The 27,158-nt window shown below is 35.9% G+C and overlaps 1 protein-coding gene and 1 long non-coding RNA gene across 2 annotated transcripts in view; both read left to right on the forward strand.

The window, feature by feature from the left end:
• Window positions 1–27,158, forward strand: part of LOC109082430 (vesicle-trafficking protein SEC22c-like) — a 166,843-nt gene that overhangs the window by 87,460 nt on the left and 52,225 nt on the right. The window lies entirely within an intron of this gene.
• Window positions 16,940–17,642, forward strand: LOC122142320. Its single transcript, XR_006158528.1, has 3 exons — window positions 16,940–16,983; window positions 17,247–17,442; window positions 17,536–17,642. It is a non-coding gene; the product is annotated as an uncharacterized LOC122142320 (long non-coding RNA).

Below are 27,158 nucleotides of genomic sequence, written 5' to 3' on the forward strand. Positions count from 1 at the left end.
TATCAGTTATGCAATTTACCTTTAGCAACAACCCCCCAAATTGGAATATTATTTTAAGAAGCTCAGTTATCTGAGGCCAAATGCAAAGTAAATGGTTATGACCATATCCATCTGATAATCAACTCATCCCATGGTAGGAACAAGCCACATGTCAGATGTGGAGACTGTTCATAACAGTGTCATCTTCAGAGATACATGTAGGAAAACTTTTTAAAACAGGGATATTGAGGCTACTACATTATATATTCCAGACCATGTAGGACCATTCAGGTGGTTTGGAGGAGCTAAAGCATGCCAGAAGGAGCATATAAAATCCCAATATATGCCGGTGTCAGTGGTACTTTCTCATCCTAACTTTTCTGGAAATGGGGTTTGTAGTTTCTCACAGTGACAGCTGTTGGAAGGAGGAAAATTAAATAGAAAACTCTTTGCCCTTTGTTGTAGAGATCAAAAAAATATTTAAATAAATACAGAGGATGCAACAGGGCCAACGTTATGTGTAATGCACTCTTGTTTTTAAATACCAATAATAATTTTACAAGTACAAGAGGAGACGACTACCCATCATAGACCATAGTCGTTTAGTTTACCATCATAGCAGCATTAGCATAAATAGATATTCATGTAAGCAGTGTGTGTGTGTGTGTGTGTTGTGTGTACTTGTACAACTGTCTTTGTGAGGACCAGTTTGATTTTTTAGTCCATCGGCGTGAGGACCAAGACAGTACAATGAGTAAAATGAATGACATTTTGACCAGTCCTCACTTTTCTGAGAGCCTGTAAAGGTCAGTTGTCATTGTATTTTTTTTTTTTTCCTACAATGGAAGTCAATGGGTGCTTCAACTGTCTGGATACCAGCATTATTTCAAATATCTTATTTTGTGTTCAGCAGAAGAAAGAAACTCATACAGGTTTGGCACAACTTGAAGGTGAGTAAATTATGACAATTTTTATTTTTGGGCGAACTATCCCTTTAAGCTGTCATTATTGTATGCGCCAGTGGAGATGTTGCCATTTTCTTAAAATATGGATAATCTAAAAGAACTGACCACAGTTGAGATTCACTGCAATACAAAGTACTGTCTGTAATGGACAGGTTCAATGTCAAATATGTAGCCTTGTAAGAGAATGTTATTAGTCAAAAATTCAATAACAACAGGTACCTTTCCATCAGGTGGGAAATGTGAAATTTTGAAAAATACCTACGGTGATGCAAATTAACAAAACAAAACAAAACTCTTTCTGTCTCTTGTATGATGAACTATTAAATGCCAATAAAGTTTATTTTAATTTAGACTTAATGACTCTGGCTTTAATGCATGAAATATTAAATGCCAATAAAGTTTATTTTAATTTAAACTTAATGAATCAAAATTTAATTCATCAATTAGACAGTTCAATAGCCTATAGCCTATATATACCGGGAATTGAAGCCTAATCCAACCTTACTGTATCATGCCTCTGCAAGCAACTAGTAACGCCTGCCTGCAATTATATCTAGCAGATCTCAGATCGGTTTGCTGTAGTGAATGTAGGCCGTATGATCTAAAATACTGATCTGGTGTCAGCACCCACGGTGTAATATGTAACGTTAGAAGGATAACAGGGACACCACACCAAAGTTACATATAACGTTAACATTTATAGATGCAGCATGGATTATATACACGCCATTTCTACAGGCACGGTTTATAGCCAATAAACGGTTGCCCACAATTTGGGAATAAATCCGGTTTAGGAGTCCATGCGCACTAATAAGTCCACATAATTGACCCCTGGGGGGGGGGTCCCGTAGGCTTAGGCTAACCATGCCACTTTAGCTAAAAACGTTAGCAAATACTAATTCAGTCTGTTGATTTGTAGTGCTGTCATCAGCCATGTCTAAAAGCTGAAGACCCATGTCAAAACATAATAAAAAACTGTTTTTTATTTATTTCAAACTGCAACAGGCATACAGTAGAAGTTATCTTAGGCTAATGTCAATGGTAGGATACCAGATGTGTTAAGAGCAGCCCACGGTTCCACTAACAACTCATTTTAACGGCATTACGCTGCCGTTTCGAAACATGGCCCCACGTAATAGAAACACTGAAATAATTAAAACAATATAGTTAACACCGTGATCTCATTAACTGACCTGTTTGAAGATGTAACGGGACGCGCATCAGGTGCAGGTGAAGAGGCGGACTGAGCTTCGCTGGTGACGTCATCGCAGCTGAAGGTGACGCGTGGTATTTAGACGCATCTGCTCTCCACCGAAGTTAATGGGAAGGATTGGCGTATCATATGCACGCAAAATTGAACGGGTTGCCCAAAGCTTGCCTACTCTTCTACTACACACTCAAAAGTGTTGTACTTTTTCTTCACCAAAAGAGTACATACTTTAAGAGCGTAGTATATGTATGAACACTGAGACACAGCGAAGCAGACGATCAGGAATACTTTAATTTACACCAACAAAACTTACTTTTACTTTCAGTTAACTAAACAGAAGATTTAATTTAACTCAATAACAAGACAGAAACGTAAATTATTTAAGTGGGATCAAGTATAAAATGTTCTTTAGATTAATGACAAGGCATATGCACTCTTTTTCAGTGTACATAAACTCCAGAGTCAGCTAGAAAAAATAACTCTAGACAGAAACTGTGGTTAAAGTCAACGTGGTCTGTCTGAATACTCGATTCTGATTGGCTGGTGTGTGTTCAAACAGTTGAATGCACTTGTTTTTCCAGCCATTAAATTAATGTGCTGCCTTCACTGAAGCACAAACAGACAAACATCGGATTTCATTGATTTGATGTGTTTGAATACTAATATCTCTTTGGATTTTTTAATTTATTTTTAATTATCATGTCCCATGCACTCACATGCTTGTTTTGTTTCTCTCTGCAGATATGTGAGTAGCTCATATCAAGGCAAAGTTAAAAGGTAAAAACTGTATTATTAGAGATTATTAAGATATATATTGTGCTAAATTTCCTACAGCTTCGCCCTTATTTATTTATTCTAAGGGAGGTAAAGTAAGTCAGCTCTGTTCTATCTCATAATCATCTGAGTTCATCTTCACAAAACCGGTCACAGAAGACTTCTCCGTGGTCTGTCTCTTAGCTATAAATCAATGCCAGGGGACTTGTGTTATATACTACAAGTCAGTTTATTTATTACAATTAGTAAATATTCTACAACTACTGTAGAAGTATTAAATAAAGTATAAATCTGAGTAAGTTCTCTGCTCAAGGCAATATCAGCGATGGTTCTGGAGCCGGAGAGCAGCGTCTGATTTCATCATCACTTCAGTCTTTTATAGACAGCAGGTGGATCCAGTGGCGGACTGGGACAGTAAATCAGGTTCATGTGTCCACCAGACTGCTAAAACTCTTTGGCTCTTTCAATTGTTTGAACTGGGTGATACTTAAAAAATAAATCAAAATCCTTAGACTGTGGACGGGCAAAATAATCAAATGGAGTATCAAGGCATTCACTGTCTCTATCATCTTTCCCTGAATCCCTCTCTCTCTCACTCTGCACATCGAGTTTCTCTGCAGTATGAAATAAGCACTTTCAATAATCTATATTAATCATGCAGCCATCAATTGTATATGTCCCTATGATCACAGTCCTCCAACTGATGATCTTATAAATCATAAAAGCACATATTGTTCTAAGAGTATAGCCAGCATGTTTAGTTTTGCTCATAGCTTAAACTTTACCTGAAGGTTCGTGCTCTGACTCAAAAGCTGAACTGCCCACCCTCTTGTTCAACAGCAGGAGCTACTGTTGCTTCCTTTGTCACCTTCAAAATAAATAAATAAACATTGTAGACTAGGCTACATATTGTAGGCTAGAAATGGAAAATCTGGTCAAATTTGGCACCTAAAAAATACAGTATCCCCATATGTAAAACAGTGTGCTAGATTGGTCATTAAGATGATCTTTTTTAAAGCTCCTATCATTATTTGTGTTTGTAATATATATATATATTTTTTTTTGAGTTCACATTTTATCTATTGTAAGTCGCTTTGGATGAAAACGTCCGTCTGCCAAATGATTACGGAAATATTAGGGGTGGAACAGTTCAACTTTTTCACAGTTTTAGAGTCACGGTATGTGCTATGTTTATTGAAAAACTATACTTTCAAAAATATATATTTTATCATATTATTAAGAATACTCTAACTACAAGCATCATCACTTACTCCACCGGCCTCTCTCCGTCCCCACGGCTCTTGGCCCCGCCCCCTCGTCACATAAATATTATTTGTAAATGTTTACATGAATATTAGCTCATTCTTCTTGTACAGCTAAAACAGTAGCCTACTTTCATTTTTGTAGCTAATTATTATTAAATTGTTATTTTTCTAATGTTCTGAAGCAAACCACAGCAAAAAAATTACTATTTGTATTAATACCAAATAATGTACATTAATGTAATAAGTTTGTTTTCCCATATGAATGCTTTTCACACACAGCTTTTAGTTTTTAAAAAAAAAAATAAATAAATAAAAGGTGTAATGAATGCACACATTTGTAGTAATTTCTCTGTTTACTGATACGACAAACTGTTTAAAGACAAACATAAGTGCTCAGAAAAATCAACCTCTGTCAGCCAGGTACTTCTCCAGATTGTGCCACGATGAAGAAAAGAAAAGAGAAAAGAAAAGAAAAAAGAAAAGAGAAAAGGGTATCTGTCAGTCTGGCAAAGGTAATCAGTTATATAAAAAAATGACTGATTGATAAAGTAATATTTAACCGAAACCCCTTTAAAACAGCATTGGATAACATTAAAAAAAAAAAAAAAAATTGTGGAAAAGACAGCAAATAATATTTTTACAGAAGTGTTTTCCTCTCACAGTTTCTCATCTGAACTATACATGAACTATAACTTTTTGTCACAACTGAACTTGCTCAGAAGAGACGTGTAAAAGACTTCTTTGAAAAACTTCTGTTTTGTATTATTAAAAGCATTGTTTGACTATACAAGGGTACATTTTTGATATTTCTACTATGATATTTACTAAATATCTTCTGCATTTCTGCAGTAGTGTACTTGACTTTCTCTAGACTCGACTCACTGAGACACATTTGGAGCAATCTGTGTCAGTGTGCTAATATATGACAATATAATATCACTTGTACATCTAGCCTCTAGTCTGAGAATACGGCTGTTCATATCCAGATATTTACTGAATAGACAAGTATATAAACATATAAACATGCAGGTACAGTTAATCAGGGACTAGAGGATGATTTTATTTGATCGATATTGTGTGTGTCATCTCTGTGACAGACTGGTCACCTCTTCAGGGTCATTTTCAATCTTCTGGCCTGTGGTTGCTGGGATAAGCTCCAGCTCCTGGATATTTCATACACACAAATTATAATAAATGAGAAGATTACAGCGGTGATTTAAGTTGTCATGTAGGTTTACTTCTTCTTACCAGGATGGACACGGCAACCAATGCACCAACACCTTTTTACGTCTCTGTGAATTAGGTAAGAAAAAAGAGCCAATTACAAAACAAATCATCATTACATTTCCATCTTTATACCTCATTTAACATAACTCAACAAAAAAATCATCATTTAGGATTCGTATCATCTTCACCAAAACTGAGCCACAGATGCCACCCGAGACTGAGGAGCCAATGTTAACTATGTTCATAAAGCATTTAAAAAGAAGCTCTTTTCAGTCTGCAGCAGCCGATGCTCATGTGCAGTCATACACACGTATCTCAGAATAAACTACAGCAACCGCAGCTTCTGAAAGATGTTGAGATGAAGAGTGACTTTTACAATCAACCATTCACTCTTTATTTAGAAGGAGGGACTAATGAGCCACGTTGTGTGTTACTCTTTCTCACATTAATGAGTAACAGGAGTGTGACATTTTCCTTTATCTACAGTCTTTTTCTGGTTTTAATATGACTCCCTCGATCTCTCTTCTGTCTTTCATTTCATCCATCTTAAGTGCAATAATCTTTCTTTTCTCTGTCTGTTTCTTCATCTCTTTTGTCTGGTAAGCAGGAATAGGCCCCATTTACACTGCATGGTTCAAGTGACCCAATTCCGATTTTTTCCTCTCATGTGGCACAGATCGGATATGACCGGTGAACGTGTAAGCAGGAAAAAAAAAACGCATAGATTCCGATTTTCTCAGATCGGATTCAGGCCTCATTCATATGTGGTAATAAATTGGATATGAATTCGACACGTGCATTTGCGTGTGCCATGTAAGCAGACAAATCGGATATTCCCCAGTAAATGCGAGTCGTACGTCATTAAAAAGTGACGTCAACTCAGGGTGGACATCACCAACTGAGATCACATGACTTATTATAGGCGCGATGGAGGAAGAAGAATACACACAGTGGAGCAATGCGGAGGTTTCATGTGTTTTAAGTCTTTGGGGCGAAGAGACAGTGCAGGCAAAAATGCAGGTTTGTTACAGAAATAAATGAGTTTGAAGACATTTCACGAGATATGGGGAGGCACGGTTTAAGCACTTTTTTCTCCGCCGTACGAGACCAATGTTTTGCTGATTTTTTTGTTGACTTTTCAAAATATTGTGGAAAGCAAAACACTGTATAATTTTATTTGCATCTGCATCCATTGTATTTCGTGCTGTTTTACTTCCTTTTCCGGGTCAGATACGTCTACGTTTGTAGTTTCAGCAGTGTATAGTGTAAATGCAAAAATCGGATACGGGTCACTTTTAAAAGTTGATGTAAGTGGGGTCGTCAAAAAAAATCGGATATAGTCAGAAAATCGGATTTGGGCATCAAGACCTGCAGTGTAAATGCAGAAGAAGAAGATTTCATCTCTCCTTCTTCCTCAACAGTCCTCTCTGCTTCTTCTTCCTCTCCTCTTTCTGTCTGTTGTCCTTCGATCTGCTCTTTATCCTCCAATCTTCTCTTCATCCTCACTTCTTCATTGTTCTCTGATAAAATGTCCTCTTCTTCTTCTACAAGCTCTTTTAAGTCTGGACTCTGTGTTCTATCAGCGTCTGTGTGCTCTTGTTCTTCTGAATCTCTGTTCCTCAACAGTCCTCTCTGCTTCTTCTTCCTCAAACCTTAAAAAGTACCATTAAAGTCATATTAAATACATAAAAAACTTTGAATTAAAGTGCAGTTGAAACTTGTATAGCTACAGAACTTACTGTACATATTAAAATATTAGACAAACATTTAAGTATCAGTGCTTGCAAATATGATTTACCTTGTAAAATGTGCTCTATATATATATATATATAAAACCACAAACAGAAGTACTAATATTTTTAAACTAAACTAAAAATGTAAAAAAACAGCAAAAACGACATACTATTAAGACTGATTTATTTTAATTATCATCAAAAGTATTTCAGGGATGGCAAGATAAACACTGTAAAAAGTCTGTGATGATTGTTCAGGGCTGTTCAAATCCAATCCACACATCTGTGATCTACACGTAATGCCTGGCATGGAAATACAGTAGTGTGATGTCATCATAACATAACCAAAAACATATGATGCAGCAATAAAAAGTCATTGTTGCGCACAGTTGACCCTCACAAGAAATGTACGCCTAAAACACTTAATGATAAATGATTATAAAACTGACATTACCCACCTGACAACTGTAATATGTGCATGTTCTCCTAAGCAGGGCTCCAGACTGCGATCAAATGTTCGCATTTTGTGACCGTTTTTTTTCTGCCGCTGCGCCTGATTTTTGTGAGTGATCTCGACTCATAAGCTCTTGCATTTCTGTTGCATTTGAGAAACAACAACGACAATAAACGAAAGCAGAAACTAAACCGCGCTGAGTTTATCAGCTCGGACCGCGACACAAACAAACTTGTTCGAGCTCAGAACAGCTTTACTCGAGAGACAAAGTTGATTTGGTGACACTGTTACTGCACAGATGCAGCAGTGCTGCGAGATCCAGTGAGAAGCGTCTGAATTCAGCACAGAAACCTCTGTTATAAACAGCGCTGACATACGTCACAAACCAGAAGCGATGACGCTAACTGTAACCATGGTGATGTGGTAGAAATAGTGATGCATTACATCATTAATTTCAGGGTTTAAATGGTACATTTAATAAGAGTGGAAGATATATATTTTCTGTATATAAAAAGTAGATTTTGCACATGTTACTGTTGTTAATAAATATACATTTTGTATTCATCTTAACTCAAGCTTAGTTAACTGCACTTATTAATGCAAAACAATAGTAATTTAAAAATTAAATAATCTAAATATGAACATGAAATATTATTAGTAACTGCACTTATTAATGCAAAACAATAGTAATTTAATGATTAAATGATCTAAATGGTCATCTGTAGAACTCAGTGGTGCTTCTGCTCTCAAATGTTATTAATTGTTGTTAATAAAAAATCTGCAAACATGAGTGTAACATAAACACAAGCCAAAAAACAAAAGCAGAGAGCAGATTAAATAAAGCAGACAGATATAAATACCAACTAGCATACATTATTCATATTAAATTAATTATAGCTTCTGCAAGCATTTTTTCTTTGTTCAAGTGTGTGGTGATTTGTATGTGATGAATGTTCCTCGTGGAATAAAGACGCCAGCAGCAGTAATAAACTCATTATATTGGTTTCTCTGTCTGGTTATTGAATAACACAACTGGGACACAGGGTTTGATTCTCGAGCTTATTCTTATTAAATAAGGCCGCTGTTGTCACCGGAAAAACTTTGACCTGCAGTGCAAGCGCCAAACCGAGAAGGGTCTGGCTGCAGACTTGCACTCTCAGACACTTGTGCTTCCGCTAGCGACGTCACTTGCAGTCTTTATTTTTTATTTTGTTCTATTTATTGATAACTTTTTGTTTGAATCTCTCAACATTTTATAACAGTAGACAGGTGGTGAAGACAAGAAAAAAGAAACTAAATTACAATGTCACTTGCAATCCCCACTTGCACTCTCTGCTACCTGTGACGTCACTTGCAGTCGACACAAATCCTGCATGTTGCCAATGGAGACAAGAAGCTGTGGTGGTGATTAAATGATTAAAACTAAATTAATACTATAACGTACAGGGTCCTGCAAGAAAAAGACAAGACCAGCAAATCCGTGGCCACAGAACACCAGAATATGAATGCAATGCACAAAGTCTTTCGTTAAGCGTTTTCCTTCCTGTAGAAAAAAACAAACACTTAATATGGCATAATGTATTAAGATACATTAAGTTCCAATTAAAAGACCAAATTCGATATATAGTTATTATTTAATGTACTACAAGGCAAGCAGATGGCTATGAACACAATGCGCAAACTTTGTCCTCCCATACAGCAAAACGCTTAATGTGGCCTAATAACAGACTCAGATGATGAAGACAATTCAGTAGGCCTAGCCTATATATCTTGTTGTTGACTCAACATATATACAGACCAGCAAATATGAACGTGTATTATGAAATGCATTAAGTGATTTTAAAAGGATCAACTCCGTACAGGCAAGCAGATGAGTACAGAACGCAGTGCGTTAAATTGTACATTAAAGGTTTTCCTCCTATAGAAACTCATTATAAATAAAACACATAATGTAGCTTAATGGACAAAGACAGTGATATAAACGAGTTGTAGACAGTTTATTCTATATGGAAAAATGCTTAACGCGAAACTTTGTGTGTTGTTTATTCTGGGCTCACCTGCTTGCCTGTACATATTAGTTATGTATTTTAATAATGTAGAGAAGCATACTGAGTTTGGCCTTTATCATCTTAGTCCATTATGCCACATTTTGTGGTATGTGAGGAAAATACTATTGTCAGGACGCTGGTTTGATCATCAGCCCTTCTGTTGTGTTATGTCTTAAATGTCACTCACATCCTAGTTAGCCACAAATGTAAACGTGATTTTAGATAGAATTTAAATGAGATTAATAACTCCAGCTACTTGCAGGCCTACAGTCCTGTATATTTCACACTACATTGTGATGCAGCCTGAATCATAATCACACCATGTTCATTTGTTAGCCAGAGGGGAACTGATCCCTAATCTAAACATACACCCCCCACCCCCGCCATTCTGTTCCTGATGGTGTTTGTGTTCCTTTCCACTGTTGACTTTAGGCTTGCTTATTTGTGAACACATAATATTCAGCAATATTATTGATCTGACTCCACTGACACTACTGGATGAGGACTGAACTGAGCCAGATGATGACACACTGTTTTTCTCGATGAGTCAACACTGATTTCAACTGAGTACTGACACTTTCTACTGTTTAGAGCTGCTTCACAGCAGAAGTGAATTCTGTTTGCATCTTTTTTTGGTGGACTCTTTGATTCTCTCTGATTGACTGGAAGGTATGCATTAAAAACAATGAATGTGTACAGATAATTACAATCAGTTCAATCACCATTCTAAATTAATGTGCTGATTTACTGTAGCACACACGTACAGTCAGAACACTAGATCGAATGATCTGGAACCAAACAAACCAATGAAAATTAACTTAGTTCTACCCTTCCAGTCAAATTATACTCCATAAACATTAAAGGGTTAGTTCACCCAAAAATTTTAATTCTGACATTAATTACTCACCCTCATGTCGTTCCAAACCGATGATACCTTTGTTCATCTTCAAAACACAAATGAAGATATTTTTGATGAAATCTGAGAACTTTCTGATCCCTCTACAGGCAGCAACACAACTTACACATTCAAGTTCCAGAACAGTAGGAAAGACATTGTGAAAGTAATCATGTGACTCCAGAGGTTCAACCTCAGTTTTGTCTTCTGTTGTCTTCATGCATTGTGATGCTCTCATGAATGCACATTACAGATCAATATTTTTGTAAATAAGTGGTAAATTATAAATTAATTATACATTAATTACTTTAACAATGTCTTTCCTACCATTCTGGAACTTGAATGTGTAAGTTACAAGTCTGCAGGGTCAGAAAAACTCTCTGATTTCTTAAAGAAAATCTTTGTTTGTGTTCCTAAGAGGAATGAAGGTCTTTTGGGTGTGAAACCACACAAGAGTGACTAATTAATGACAGAATTTTCATTTCTGGTTAAGCTATCTCTTTAAGGGCAGCTTTAACTTAACTTTTGAACCTAGCTTTAACAGGTGTGTATTACACAATTTTAATAAACTTCAACGAAGGCAACCCAGTTTCATGTCGTGTGGTTCTTTGCCTCCACCTCAAACATTAAAATCATGTAATGCACATCTAACCATGGATTAGCCCTTATGTGTGAAGAGGGTTATAGGTTACACAAAGAATTAAATGAAGGGGGCACAATAACTGTAGAACACATATATTCTATATACCGTATCCTAATGGTATATTTACATATATTTGTAAATTATATATTTTTAAAATTATTATTTTATTATTATTTTAAAACTTAAGGTTAGAATTTTGAATGAAAAACCAAAATGATAAAGAGGGCAAATAATTGTGGAGGACAGTATCTGTAAAGTTTTTAAACATGATTGTGTCTTTGCTTTTTTCCAGAAATGCATGTTATTGTGCAAGGAGAAGTGGCATGGACTATCAGAGGAGGGTCAGAAAAGCTCTGAGATTTCATTATAAAGATCTTCATTTGTGTTCTGAAGATGAACAAAAGACTTGCGGGTTTGGAACGACATGATGGTGAGTAATTGATGACAGATTTGGGTGAACCAAGCTTTTAACTTGGAGTGTTCAAAGACATAGAGCACCTTTACATGGACAACAATCATTTGATTTTAACAGTATTAAGACAATACTCTGATTAAGGATCTACCATGTAAACAGAGATTTTTGATTAACTTAATCTGGCTTAAGTCATATTTGAAGTAAACAGAATTGAATTAAGACATGTGGAGTATTCCTCTTTTAGTTGCATTACTGAAGAGCAGTATAGATATTTCTTTTCACCGTATTTTACGACAGGACACACACAGTGGTCAACCGTTTAATGGCAAATAAAAGAGCTTCAACACCGCCATCGTCTGTATGCACGTAAATAATTTACTACTACTGAAGCTTTCATAAAATTAAAAACGCCCACAACTGTACATGACATCATCACGAAAAATATCTGTTTATATGTGAAATTCTGGAGGGGACGTCGGGTGGCGTTGCATGGGGACATAATGACGTGTGCCATTAATCAAAGTATGAACAAGCCTTTAACATGTAAAACAGGAACATGAAAGGAGTATTCTTAAAGCAACTCATGTAAACACCTTAATCATAATATTGTCTTTTTTAGAATAAGGTAAATAATTAGTCCATGTAAACATAGTCATTATTAATGCTGACCAATATGCCATAAGAAATGAAATGGGAATGAAATTAATACTTTTCACAAACACTTGGTGATATCACAATTTAAAGATTTATTTTATGCATACTAAATATACCTGTAATGAAAAGTGTTTTTCCAGACTACATCCAAACAGTGGTGTTTCCACATCTGAGATAAAGGCAGTCATAAGACCCCAACAGAACAATGAGGATTTGCTCTTCAAAAAATTAAACCTGCCTGAATAATGAGGGAAGAAATGTGCATGATTGTGTGATTTATAAAAAAACACTAAGTACATTTAGTGTAACTCTCAGCCTGTTATTTTAAGTTTAAAGAAAAGTAAAATCATTTATAGTTGCATTGCTGTTTGAGGCATTCACTGTTGTTTTGTACCTTAATTAATTATATTGCAGATGTGTGCAAATAAAACTTGTTATTCTGAATTTTCTTGTTGCATTTCAGTGTTACTGTACAGCATTTTATTAGTATTGCACTATATTTACACTTGTATTGAATTGTACCTTCAGTTGTGTTATAGATTGCAGTACTACTGCAGATTTATTGCAGTATAAGTGTAGTACTACTTCAGCTGTATTGCAGTAATACTGTGGTTCTATTGCAGTTGTTTGTTAGTAAAAATATGTTTTACATATGTTTACAAACATTATAAACACAAGCTATTTTAATTCCTTCCCCTCCACAACAGATCCTCTAAAAACTAGCCTGGCACCAATCCAAATGTTTCCATATTGCGACATAGCTGGGTGCCAAAATAATATTTATTACGTATAGGTTTTACACTTAAACTCGCATTTTCGACGTAAATCATCATCCTTTACAAAGGCTAAAACAGCACAGTGAGTCTCTGGTCACGCTGAACGCAACAATGGCCTATTTCAATTGAGCACTGAAACTTTTATATGTTTCATTAACTGAGTTATAACTGTGATTGTTCAGAATTAAACAGAGATGTATTTGTGATGACCCTGACTCATAAAGTTAATTGTGGAATGTTTGCGCTTTGTAAAGTTAAAGTATTGGCAGTTCAAGTATTTTCATAAAATCTAATTGTAAAAACAGAAAGGAATAAAACAAAATCTTGTGATATTAGTAATTTCAATACCATTTAGGGCAGATAGTCTAGTATGCACATTGGGGTGCAAGCTTATTCTTGTTAAATAAGGCCACTGTTGTCACCGGAAAAACTTTTACCTGCAGTGCAAGCGCCAAAAATGACAGATTGTGAAAAGCACACATATCTACATCACAGCAATCTGTAAAACTGAACAGAGATGATAAATTCAGAAAATAAGATGAAAATAACTGGGCATTTTCTATTTGTATGTAGAAACTGAAAGTTCATTATAATTAATTGAGTTCTGAACTAATTCAATACATTTTATATATCTTAATTATTCATCATAACCTACAGACTAACTGAATGAAATCATTCCATCTGAATTCATAGGCTATTACTGTAATGAAAGAAATGTAATCAAATTTCTTTCAAATAAAACACAGGACTGTATATAATTCTGTTATATAGCATAATCATTACCTTTCAGATTGATATGTTTGTTTTGGATTATTTGATATGATTTGTCAGTCATTATTCAACGAACCCTTCAAAGTTGTCAAATGTGTCGCAGAAGGAGGTGAATGGAGCAGATTGATAGGAGAATATGAAGAAACAGCAGGTGGCGCTAGTGCACTGTTTTAGTTTGGGATCTGCTGTTAGAAGGAAGAAGGAGAAAGCAGGTGTGTTTGTGCTTCACATTCCTGTCCAGTTGTTTGGCGCTGCTGCACGAGATCTGTTGTTTAACTGGACTTTGATTTTCTCCAAGATGAAGTCGTGTCAGGTGACAAACATCAATCGTGAAGATCGCACAGGTGTTTAACAGCGATCACAAACCGAAAGTGTTTTAAAGACTTCTGGATTCTGTTCCTGCAGCACAAGATCGTCTGAACTACTGCAAGTAAGTCTGAATACTTTCACCATTACACTTATTTAGGAGAATGATGAACGCATTTCAGAGCTTTGTGAAGCGTGATTTGTTAAATTATAATTTACACCTGTCTATCACCGAAGTAACAAACTACCGAGAAGAAGAAAGCTATTAATAAAACAAACCGTTTAAAGACGACACGTGTTAAAACATTTGAACAAGTCTGTAAAACTGTAGCATTAAGAATTATTCTAAAAGTGTTATTTTATTTTAGTGATCTGAAGAGATTATTACATGCCAGTATATTAGTAGCATATTTTATTTTTATATTGATTGCTTGATAACTCAAAGATCCAGCACTAGTTATTTTCTTCATCATTTCTTCCTCTGAACTATCATGATCTTGATCTCATTGTCATGTCCAGGTCATGATGAGCGTCTGATCATCTTCAGAGACACAAAAAAGACCTCAGTGTTGATCTGTTCATCTGCAGTATGTCAGAGAAGAGAGGAAAGATGAGTCTCTCACAGAACACAGAGGTAAGACTGAGTCTGTTTTCAGAGAATCATTTTAAACACTGCTGCAGTTTTTCAAGCTTTGCTGAGAAAAAACAACACCTTAACAAACTGTGTTTTATATTTACAAATGATTTGCACAACTTCAGAGCTTCATAACTTCCTAATTAAAAATAACATTTATATTTAAAAAATAGCCAATAGGTGATAAATATCTCATAACTGAAAATCAGAATCATCATGTACAGTCAGTTTACAGTCGCCCTTCAGCACTGGGTCTGTACTAAAGTTAATTATTCCACATCACTGATTTTGGTTTTTAGGTCATAAATTTATTGTCAGACATGAAAAATGACTCCACACTTAATTTAATGGGGTTATATTATGCTTTTTATTGGTTTAATCTTTCTTTAGTGTGTAATATATCTGTTTGTGTAAGATCTTCAAAGTTACAAAGGTCACAGTTTCCTGTAAAGTGATTTATTCTATCTAACAGAGAACACTGATCCAGAAATGATTAAAATGCCTTGACTAAAGTCCAGATATTAATTTCACAAATGTGTGCGTCACAATGTGAAATATTAGCATAATGCAAAGAGAAGACGAGGCTTCAGTGAGTTGTAGTGTTGATGTCATGTTTTGGAGACGCTGTGTGTTTGGATGTGAAAGCAAACCCGCTTTGTTTGTAATCAGTGTTTAAGATTTATTAATAACTCTTTTCCTGAGCAGTACGACCCAAAGGTTATCTTGTGTACAGCACGCTTTATGAAGCTGCAGTGCATTTTCTCCCAGCTTCCTGTGTACAACATCAGCTATACACACCTAAATACACTGTACATAAAATACAATAAACCACACCTACATTACTGTATTTTATGTTGACACTTCAGGACATAAAGTTGTTACAGTGAAAGAAGAAATTATAACTTTATGAGTTTGTATCTGAAAGGTAAGAGAGTTGCAAAATAAAAGCTTATCTCTGTGAAACGTTCAGCTCAGACTTGGACTCGGGGTCAAACAGGATACAGTAATTTTTACAACAACATTGTAACTGTTATTATTACACCCAATAAACAAAGTGATAAACTTTTAAAATAGTGTCATATGGTCCCTTTAATTGAAGTTTGCTAACAGAACTGTGTAGCACTGACATTTCTGCTCTCTATTTTAGTCAAAAAATAAAATGTAAAATAAAATCTCTTTAATTAGATCAGTCAAATATTTGTAAAAATATATTTATTCTCACATTTGAAGTACTTCAAAGAAATTGTTAAACAAATGTGAGTCTGTACACAAGAATGACTGCTATCTTTAAAACTCTGCAAACGTTTCTGTGAAGGACTAGAGAGAATGTGTGTCAATATAAAACACAGATGAAGCTCCTGTAGAAAAGTTTCTCTCTCTCTCTTTGTGTCATTAGTGTAAGATCTGGATCACATGTGTCTGTGAAGAGTGACCGGTCAAAGAATGGCATGCTGAACTTCAGTGAGAAAAAAACATCTATCAAAAGGTATTTATTATCTTTGACATTATAATTTTGTGTTTGCTTATTTCTCCACTAAGATGCTTGTGATATAAATTAATAAAATAAAACAATAAAATCACTGATTTCCTCTTTATTGAACTTAGTCTGGAGCTTCTTTCTAGTAACACACCATCACACAAGCAGCCACAAGGAGCTATAAATTAATCATGGAAATAGATCATGCAGCCAAACATGAATATGTTTTTCCATCTATCCATAGTCATAGATGGACAAATGCATGTCTATACTGTGCTTCATTACCATCCTCAACAGTGAAGCTCTTTAAATGAGACTGAAGGAGCTCCTGTAGTAAAGTGTTTTATTCTTTTCAGTGTCATTAGTTGTAAGATCAGGCTCACATGTGTCCAGCTCTGTGTCTGCGAAGAGTGACCAGTCAAAGGATTCAGTACCAAACTTCAGTGAAAGAAACAGCATCACAAACCAAACCGTATTTGTTCTGTTTCTTATTTTTGTTTACACATAGACTGTGTCAGAAAATTGTGTCAGTGAATAATTATCATAAAACGTATAGTCAATAAATGTATCATTTATTTATTGTTTTGCTCTTTGCTAAAATGTTTACAATATAATTTGGTAATATCTTTTCCTAAAAATGCAGTATTTTGATTTATTTTATTTACTATCAGGCTTAAGTATGAAACATTAGGTCCAGATTTACAGTCTCACAGGAAACCACACTAATTTTACAGACAGTCTCCTGCAGATCTTCCAGGTAATAAAAACACACATTTTCAGAATATTTAATATTATAATAAACAAATATGTTATTGAATAAAGAATGTGACAGAACTTTTATTTCAAAATTTTCTTTTTAAGAACCCATAAAATAAGAATGAGAACCTATGTTATTAATATTTACAGCAAATTAACGTTTGTCTCAACTTGATTTTTGATGAATACTTTTAATTAATAAAACATAATTTTGACCAAATATAGATGAAGATTTTTTTCTGTCATTTTTGTCTTGCTTTGTAGGATCTTGAGAGCAAAATAATCACATTTCTAAAGAATGAACTGGAAAAGTTTAAGAAAATATTACAAAAAGAGGACATGCAGTACTTTGTGAAGGACTTTAATGAGAACAGATGCAGTATGAAAGAAGCAGCTCTTGATCTCACGCTCTACTTCCTGAGAGAGATGAAGCAAGATGAAGCTGCTGATACTCTAGAAGGTAAGAGACTCGTAATCATCTATCAGATTGTCACTTATAAATGTAGGTGAGAAAATATCATTAAGTAATATCTGTATTTTTGTTCCTGTTTAGATGAGCTGTTCTTCATTCATCAGCTAAATTGTAGCCTAAAGAAGAAGTATCAATGTGTGTTTGAAGGAATTGCAAAGCAAGGTGACTCTACACTTCTGAAGAACACTCTACACAGATCTCTATATCACTCAGGGTTGTAGTGAACAGGTCAATACTGAACATGAGGTGAGACAGATTGAAGTTGTTTCCAGACAACATGAATCACAGGAGATACAGGTTGAGTGCAAAAATGTGTTTGAATCACCTGAACAAGACAAGCAGATCAGAACTGTACTGACAAAAGGAGTTGCTGGCATCGGAAAATCAGTCTCTGTGCAGAAGTTTGTTCTGGATTGGGCCCAAGGAAAAAAAAATCAAGATATCAGCTTCATATTTCCTCTTCCATTCAGAGAGATGAACTTAAAGGAGCAAGAAAAAGTAAGTTTGATGGACCCTCACAACTCAGGTTTTTCCCAGAGACAGAAGGGACTGAACCTTACAAGAAGAAATCAGTTCAATGTCTTGTTCATTCTTGATGGATTGGATGCAATGTCGACTTCCTGTAAACTTTAAGGATAATGAGACGTGGTCTGATGTATCATCACCAGCCTCCTCTGGATGTTCTCCTGACGAACCTCATCAAGGGAAATCTGCTTCCTTCTGCTCTCATCTGGATCACCAGCAGACCAGCAGCTGCCAGTAAGATCCTCCTGACTGTATCGACCCGCTGACAGAGATACGAGGATTCAATGATGCACAAAAGGAGGAGTACTTCAGAAAAAGATTCACGGATGAGAATCAGGCCAAAGAAATCATTGGATCATGTTAAACAATCAAAGAGTCTCTTTATCATGTGCCACATCCCAGTCTTCTGCTGGATTTCAGCCACTGTTCTCCCAGAACATTTTAGGAGAAAAAGAAATAATGTTGTGATAAATAATCAGGCTGATGATGCCTCCAAAACACTGCAGGAGTCAAATACTGAAGACACTCCTAAGACTCTGACACAAAATGTACACACACTCCCTCAGATTCAGATCCAGCAGAGCAGACGAAAGTATGATGAGAATACAACCCCAGATGTTTCCTGGGATAAAGATGCCACCTTTTAACTGGGGGAAACTGGCATTTGATCAGCTGGAAAGAAACAATGTGATCTTCTATGACACAGATCTGCAAGCCTGTGGTATTGACGTCTATAAGGCATCAGTGTACTCAGCATGTGTACCCAGATCTTTACGGAGGAAACAGGGAATCGTTGTTGGTACCATGTACTGCTTTCGTTCACTTGAAGCATTCAAGAGTTTATTGCAGCTCTTTATGCACAATCTGTTTCTAGACATCAACAAGAAATATGTGTTGATCAAGACTCTACAGAAGGAGAAAAAAGAACAAAATTGCAGGAAAACAAACCATGATTGATTTGCTCAAGACTGCAGTGGACAAGGCACTAGAGAGTGATAAGTGGACACCTGGACTCTTTTCCTTCGTTTCCTCCCTTGGGTTGTCACTCCAGTCCAATCAGAGCCTCTTACAGGGTCTGTTGAACACAGAAAAATGAAATGAGCAGAGGCAAAAAGAAATAGTTTCAGTACAGCAAGCAGAAATTAGAATCTAATTCTGTCTCCAGAGAGATCCATCATCCTTTTTTCTACTGTCCTGAATGAAACTGAACATACCAAACTCTGGTGAAAGACATTCAGAACCCACCTTAGCAAGGAAGTCTCTGCATCTGCTGATCTTTCACTCCTGCCCAGTGGGTCTGCTTTGGCCTTTGGTGTTAGTTGACATCAGAAGGAGGAGCTGGAGGAGTTTGAGCTTCAGCAAATTATTCAAGAAAGCAGACGAGTGTCCTCATTAGATTATCAGCAGTCATCAAAAAACCTCCAAAAGAGTCTCTGTAAGTTATCTAATATACTTTGGTTATGTTTTTTGTTCTCATCTTAATAATTGCATTAATCTACAATTGATACTAAGGGTTGAAACAGTTCACTTTGTCAATAACGGTTCGGTTTTTGTATCACGGTTTTTATACTTTCAAACAACCGTAAAGAAATAAGATTATTCTATTCCAACTACAAGAAACAGCACAAATAATAGCAATGGAGATACAAATAAAACAGATTTGTATAAGATTTGTAAAAGATGCAAATAAAATAAACAGTGATTTTCAGTTTTTTTTTTTTAGGTAGGTCTATCATTAGTTTTAAGGTACAGAAATTGTAAAAGTAATCAAAAGTAAAACAGCATTGCATATTTTGACGTATAAACAATTAAAGAATTAATCTTTATTAAAGTTACAAAAGCTATTCATTTATGCGGCAGTGAGTGATTTTTTCTTTTGTTGCTGTTCGATTAATATTAAAGAATGGACTGATACAGTACGTTCAGTCCGGCTATGTCATGCTGTATGATACTTCACGCAGCATGTGCATTTTGACAATACTTTTGTGTTGAATTTCTCCATTCAAACACAATACTTCAGAAGAGAGCGAGCTTAATATTTGCGCGTGATCTTAGAACAGCGGGTTGGCACGCTTCGGATGAGCGCACCACAAACAAATCTCACTGCTCATGCGAGCTCGCGTCCTCTGGCTCTTAAAAGTCTTTAAACTGGCAAAGCTAAATGAGTTTAGAGTTTAAACACAGATATCAACGTGTCACACCTGTGTGCGTGCTGTCAGCACCCAGGTTATGAATTGACTGCTCATAATCAAGCATACGGCATTCGCATTGAACAAGATTGAATGGTTTTGTATTTTTTTTTTTTTTTTTTTATTTTATTTATTTTTTATGTTATTTTTTTTATTTTCCATGGCTGTTGTTGTAATGTACTGGGAAGCCAGAATGTGCATCCATCAGCAGAAACATACGTAGCTGAATCCTGTATATTATAAAGATTGCGTTGTCAGATTTACGTTGAAAACCGCCGTTCCAGCACATGCCGAACCACATTTGGTTGAGAACCGTGACAGTTAAATTTTTTTCCAGTGACCGTGCCCAACCCCTACTTGATACATGCAGTTTTGGACGCCCGATCTACAGTGATTATTAACCATATACCAATATTGTAATTATATATCTATATTAGGGGTAAATCAATCACATTTTCTTTAACTTTTTTTTTCCCTTGAAAATTGCAGTCCTTTGGAATTCAAAAGTGCAATGCTGTTTTTTATGAGATTGACATGGGTTTTTTAATGTAAAAATTACTATTTTCATCAAAACAGGCTTACGTTCTCTAGCTGCAGACGAAACACATTCATGTTTATTATAACAACACATTGTTCCATAGTTATTTCTACCTGCCCATCTGCCAGTTCAACTTTAACTTCTGCTATAAAGGAGATCTAATCTACTCTGGGATAACCGTCAATGCATAACTGATTCACCTCCCAATTCTCCACCTCAAGAGCACTCATCCAGATAATATAGCAGCACTTTAAAATATTAGCAACTCATCGCGTATTAATGATATAAACCTCTTATTCATTTACCATATTTTATGAAGTGTTTATGTCAAGCATTCTACTTTGGTTTTATTTAGGACATTTATAATCATATATATGCTGTATCATTTAACTGTTCATTCGTAAAAATAATTGCCATAAATGTATTTTTTTTGTATTTAACAAATTTTTACATTTTCTAACTCTGTGATTTGATTCCTATTTCTCTTGTAGGTTAAATGATTGTGGCTTAAACAGACAAAAGCTGTCCAGCTACTCGGGATCTACGTCTTTCTTAGATCAGATACCGTCCTGAGAAGAAGATGGGACTGGCTGGAAAGAATATTAATTGCAAATTACGAGATACCTGAGCGTTAATTTTTTGTGTCACTCCCCTAGTGTAGTTGGGTTAGAATTCAGCATCCATCTGTTAACCATGTACCTAGATCATTTGCCACAGAATGTAGGACAGAACTGCTCAGCTCAGTGAAAATTTGCAGGCTTTAAATTCCAGCATGAACTCTACATTCCAGGGCCCTCATTTATCAACGGTGCATACAAACAGATGTGTAATGAGTGAGTAAGAACAGTGTTCACCGCAAAGTGTGGGGATGTCTTTCCAACTTGTATCTATTCATCTTCCACTTGTAGCCCCCCCGGAAATAAGACTAATATCTGTTTGCTTATATAAGTAAATGCATCTTGAATGACAGAATTTTTTTGTTAATAATATTTGTAACTATAAACCCAACAAAGATAGGGAAGTAACGATAATCCTTTTTTTATTTGCCGTGCAGCTGTAACAGCTAATTTTGAAATGTAGCTATCGTGTCATTGAATCTCGTCTTTGCTGGAAGAATTTTGGCAAAACCATGCTCTGAGCAGAGAATGTGTTTTCAAAGAGCGCTGATCTGTTTAGTGAGAGCACAGAATGGCTTTTCAGTCAGTACTGCTTTTCTTTTTCCATGATTTTCGTGAGGACATTAATAACATTCACATGATTTATATGGGAGGTGTTGTCCACCCATATATGGTTTATATTGAGGCGTTTTCGTGAATGCAGATTATCAACGAACCATCGTTTTTTTAAGGTCTAGATTCTGAGGCCACGTATGAGTAGATATATCACAGTGTGCCTGCAGGATTTTCTTCATGAGTTGTACCAGTTATTATTTAATTTAATTTTTTTCTTCTGAGACCAAATTATCACATGATAGCAGAACGAAATGTCACAGGAGACGTTTTAAATTTAACAAATTGGAAATTATATAATCTATCCAGTGCATGCTCACAGAGGACAAACAACAGAGAACCAAAACAGTGGTTGTCCCGTCCCTTGTCTGACGAGGTTATCAGAATTACCGCTCTGAATTCCAACCTGATCCCCGGACATCTTTTTCCCGCCTTCTTCCCAAACGCTTGTTTCAGCTATTAAAATGGTTCAGTTTTGTGTGTTTATGGAAAAGTGATTATAAATTAATTTAAATTTTTTTTTATATAAGGTTATGTAGAAAAACTTTGGAGCAGTTTTTTTGTTCGTTAAATGTACGGTGATTTTTTTTTTTTTTATAACCAAGTAATGATAAGTAATGACCAGCAGCCATGCAACAGACAGTGAGATGATCAGAGCTTATGTTTTGATCAATTTAGCCTTCTTCAATCACCACGACTTTCCGTGGTGATTTTAACAGTTCCATATCACCATGCTAGTGTTAAAACATTTCTCTAGATAGAATGTGCACTGTAAGGGCACCTTTCAATCATGTTCTTATTTTTTGGTACCTTTCAGACTGGCAGTAGCATGAGTGAGGAGTTATAAAGCTCTGTCTTCAGCTCTGCGATCAAACCCTTTTCCCCACACCTGATATTAGCTGGATCTCAACAGGAAATGATCCTGGCCCATCAGGAGTGGAAGGCAGCTCAGTGATTTACTAACAGGATAGGACTCTGTTCATTAAAAGACCATCATGTGAAAAACATATATAGATCATTTTTTGTTTACATAATCATCTGGTATGAAAATAGATAATTGGGTCAAATGCACCATTGTTGAAATAGGAATGGACCATGAAGTGGAATAAAAGTTGTCCTATTATACATCGTTTACAAAGTCTTGATTTTTGTTGTTGTGGGGTCGTACTATAACAGGCTCTAATACTGGTTGTTCAAAGAAACACATTATTTTTCACATATTTTTAACATTATTACAACACCTCTCTCCTCCAGTCTGGACATGACGCTTGAGATAGTTTCCTGTCTCAAATGAAGGGGCGCGCTTCTGAAATACGAAATGTGCTGTGATTGGTAGCTGGGCCAGTGGTTGTGTTGTGATTGGCTACACTCTGCACCCTGGTCGGGAAATGTCCTGGCCCCTTATACCTGCTGCGAGCTTCCAGTGTAAATATATGCGTCAAAATCAAATCAATTTTGAGTGGTGATTTAACCCGGATGATTGTAATGGTCTGTGTAGCTTTTGCATACATTTCTTTGGTAGTTTTTTACAACCATGACGGAAAAAATATATAAAAGAAACTGTTTCTATTGCATCTTTAAATGCTAATTTTTTTGAAAACCAAAAATGGAAATTAGAACTGTAGACACACAAATGCTGGGCCCGAAAAAAGCAAATATTTGACTTCTTTTGCAGGACTTTTTTTGTTAATGATTTTCACCAGAGGACTTTGAATGAACATTTGAAAAAAAATGCCCAGATTAATATAGAAAAGAAAAAGAAATTTTTTATGTTTTATATTTTAACAAGTTTTTTTTGGCCCAAAGTTTAGTGATTTCTTCTCCCGACAGTCCTTTGAGAACTAGAGCCAACAAGTCTTTGGTACAATTTAAAGATTTGGTACCAATAGTATTTAAAAAATAATAGATATGCAGAATCAGGTAAATCTATCATGAAATTATATATTGGGATCTAATTCTGTTCACAACTGTGTGCTTGCTATATCTGCGTACGGTCTATTGGGAGAGGGACCCCATGCACATGGTCACCTCAATTCACATACAGTGGGCTCAAACACTACCTTCTACATGCGTGACATATATTGTGCCCTGTCTATCCTGATCGTGGTACATCCGCATAAAGCCGTGTTATGTCTACAGCCATCTATGACATCATTCCTTCCCAGCTGGTTGCCTGTTTGTTCTAGACTTTCTCAGTTTGAACAACAGGAGCACATCATTTGGTCCGGAGGTTTGGGTTTGTTTTGTTGGCTACAACACATGCAAGTTAACGTCCGTCCATGCTGATTTGTCATACACCTGTCCCTTCTTACTATTGCACTTAGGGCTTTACAATTGCTCCGAGCACATCGTCAGATCTACGATGGATTTTCAATGTTGTGCTACGTAAGGTTACGATGCTTGTTGGAATATCAGAACCTTAATATTAAGATCCAGTTGTACGATCGTTTCTTTTACGAACTTCTTAGGTTGTCTCGCGAAGTTTTTCGGGAAAATGCAGCCCCGTGTGTCTGCGTTGTTAAAATTTGTGAATGAGGAATTCCTCTATTTGTGTTGTGTTATAAGAGCCGGACCTGTATGGACACTTTTCAACTCGAATTTGTGTTCTTGGTGTCAACGTTTTACAAGAACAGATTAAGTGCAGTCCGTTTTGCTTTCTAGACATTTTTCAACTTTGTAAGACTAAAACAAATCACGTGTTGATTCATTGTTAATACTTAAAAAGCCAACAACCAAACAATGCAAAGCTAGATTAACCGTTTATTACAAAAAATAAGAAGAGGATGGTAATGACCTCCACATGCTGTTCATATACAGCCGAATAATAATTTATAGAAGGTTTTAGCAACAGTGAGGTAATCTATTCAATACATAAGGAGGAAATAAAGAACGCCTCCCATGGCATAATAACGTGAGTAACAGCCAAGATAACAAGCTCTTTGAAAATAAAAAGAAAGGTGAAACTGAACTGCTGTCGCTGACAGGACTTGCAAGGATTTTTTTTTTTTTTTTCCACAAGAATACATGTTCACCTTCTCTGGTTTATAAAGCGGTCTTTTTAATTTATTTTATTTTATTTGCAATACAAAAATCCACCACCATATTCCCTTATTTCCTCAATATGTGCGTAGTTTTTTGCCGGAGCACATGCGCGACACCCTTCGCGCTCATGCTGACAAACTGCAAATAATAATATAGGTTTTGACAAAGTGCCCTCTCTTCACGATGATCAGTGAAATCTGACTCCCTGTTACAGTGTGCTTTGGATCAGGGGCAGATCATGCACTCGCACAAAATCGACCACGTCAAATCGGAACATCGCACATTCTTACAAAATTGTGAAAAATGCGACCATTTTGGTTTGCAGTCTACTGCAGATGTTTTGCACGCGTGCAGCTGTCACTGGTCCAGCAGCACAATGAAAACTAACTTTACCTGAAATTCTGACTAAACTTGGCCAAGAAAGCGTGCTCTGCGCTCCCTATATAAATTATAAAGCTGGTCATTAATTTCAGTTTGTAATCTCGATCTCTCACAAAAATCAGTTATATCAATGAGGCTTGACCATAGGAGCTATGGGTTTTAGCAGAGACTGAACTCTTAGAACTGCTTTCCAAAACAAAACGAAAAAAATGAATGGACGCCACGGTAACACTTCCATACTTCGTTTTTTCGTTTTTTTTAAACCATGACGGAAAAAACTAAAAATGAACGGTTATTTGTATTTTTAAATGCTATGCTGAAAAAACCACAATTGAGAATTAGAAGCCGTACGACACAAAATGCTGCCCTAAAACGTAAAATATTGACTTCGTTTCAGATTTGTGTGTATTGATTTTGTTTGCAAACTTTTAATGAACAAATTTGAAAATGCACAAATTAATATCGAAAACTGTCGATGTTTAAACCAAGTTTTTCTTTGGCCAAATTTAGTGATTGCTTCTCTCCCGCACATGTCAGTTGAGAACTAGAGCCATCTTTGGAACACTGCAAAGCCTTGATACAGATATTATGTTTAAAATAGGACACTTGCGAATCCTGGGAATCCAAATCTAGCAACTAAAATTTTGATCTATTGGGATCTAATTTTGTCATACTTTGTGTGCTGTATGGGGGTCATTGGCGAGTGACCCATGCATGGTCGCTCACTTGCACGTTACAGTAGGCTACAATGTGTAGGCTACACATACTTATACATTTTGACAATATTTTTTGCCCTGTTCACTGATAGTGGGCATTCCGCATAATGCCAGTGTTTAGATGCACAGGGCTCGGGAGACTCATTCTTCCCACTGGTCTCTGGTTTTTTGACTTTCTCAGTTGGTGCAGGAGCACATCATTTGGTCGGCAGGTTTTTTTTTTGTTTTGTTTTTTTGCTACAGCATGGCATTAATCAATGCATTGCTGATTAACTTTTATCATAGTTTATAGTTAGGGTAACGATTGTCAACAACATTCAACCCGTTCTTTTTCATCAGTATCATTTGTGAGTTAAATTTTTGTGGAATGTGAATTCCTCTTTTTTGCTCGTGTTATAAGTCAGACTTTGGACGCTTTCAACTTCGAATTAGCGATCTTTGTGTGCACGTTTATTAACAAGCAAAGATAATTGTCTGTTTTGGGCCTTAGGCTATATTCCTATACACTTTTTCATTTTTTGAAGACTACAAACAAAAGTTTGACATTAATTGTTTATACTTAAGTAAAGCACAACAACAATAAGAACACCTATAATATATATATATAGCTATAATGACAAACGAGATAGCCTAACTGTTATTAACAAAAACTAGTAAGGATGAAGGTCATGGCTCCACATGACTGTTATAATACCACAGACGAATAAATTCCACAGAAATGTTTAGCAACACTAGGACTCAAATAAATAAAAAACAAGACACAAACAACAACAATAAATAATAAAGCAAAGCCTCCATGGCGTAACGTGATGTAAACAGCAAAGATGACAAAGCTTTTTGAAAACAAAAAAAGAAAGTGAAACTAAACTGCGTCGCTGACAGTACTTTGCATGTTTTGTTGTTGTATGGTTGTTGTTTTCCACACGAATACCCAACATGTTTCAACCTTCCTCTGGTTTATGAACAGTCCCTTTTATTTTAATTTTAGTGTGTAATCCCAGCCCGGCCGTCTTCCATCATTTTCCGTTAATATTTGCGTCATTTTTTGCCGAGCGTATGCCACCGCAACCTTCGCGCTCGTGCT

This window comes from Cyprinus carpio, chromosome B24, assembly GCF_018340385.1.
Source record: "Cyprinus carpio isolate SPL01 chromosome B24, ASM1834038v1, whole genome shotgun sequence".
In the NCBI taxonomy this organism is placed as follows: Eukaryota; Metazoa; Chordata; class Actinopteri; order Cypriniformes; family Cyprinidae; genus Cyprinus; species Cyprinus carpio.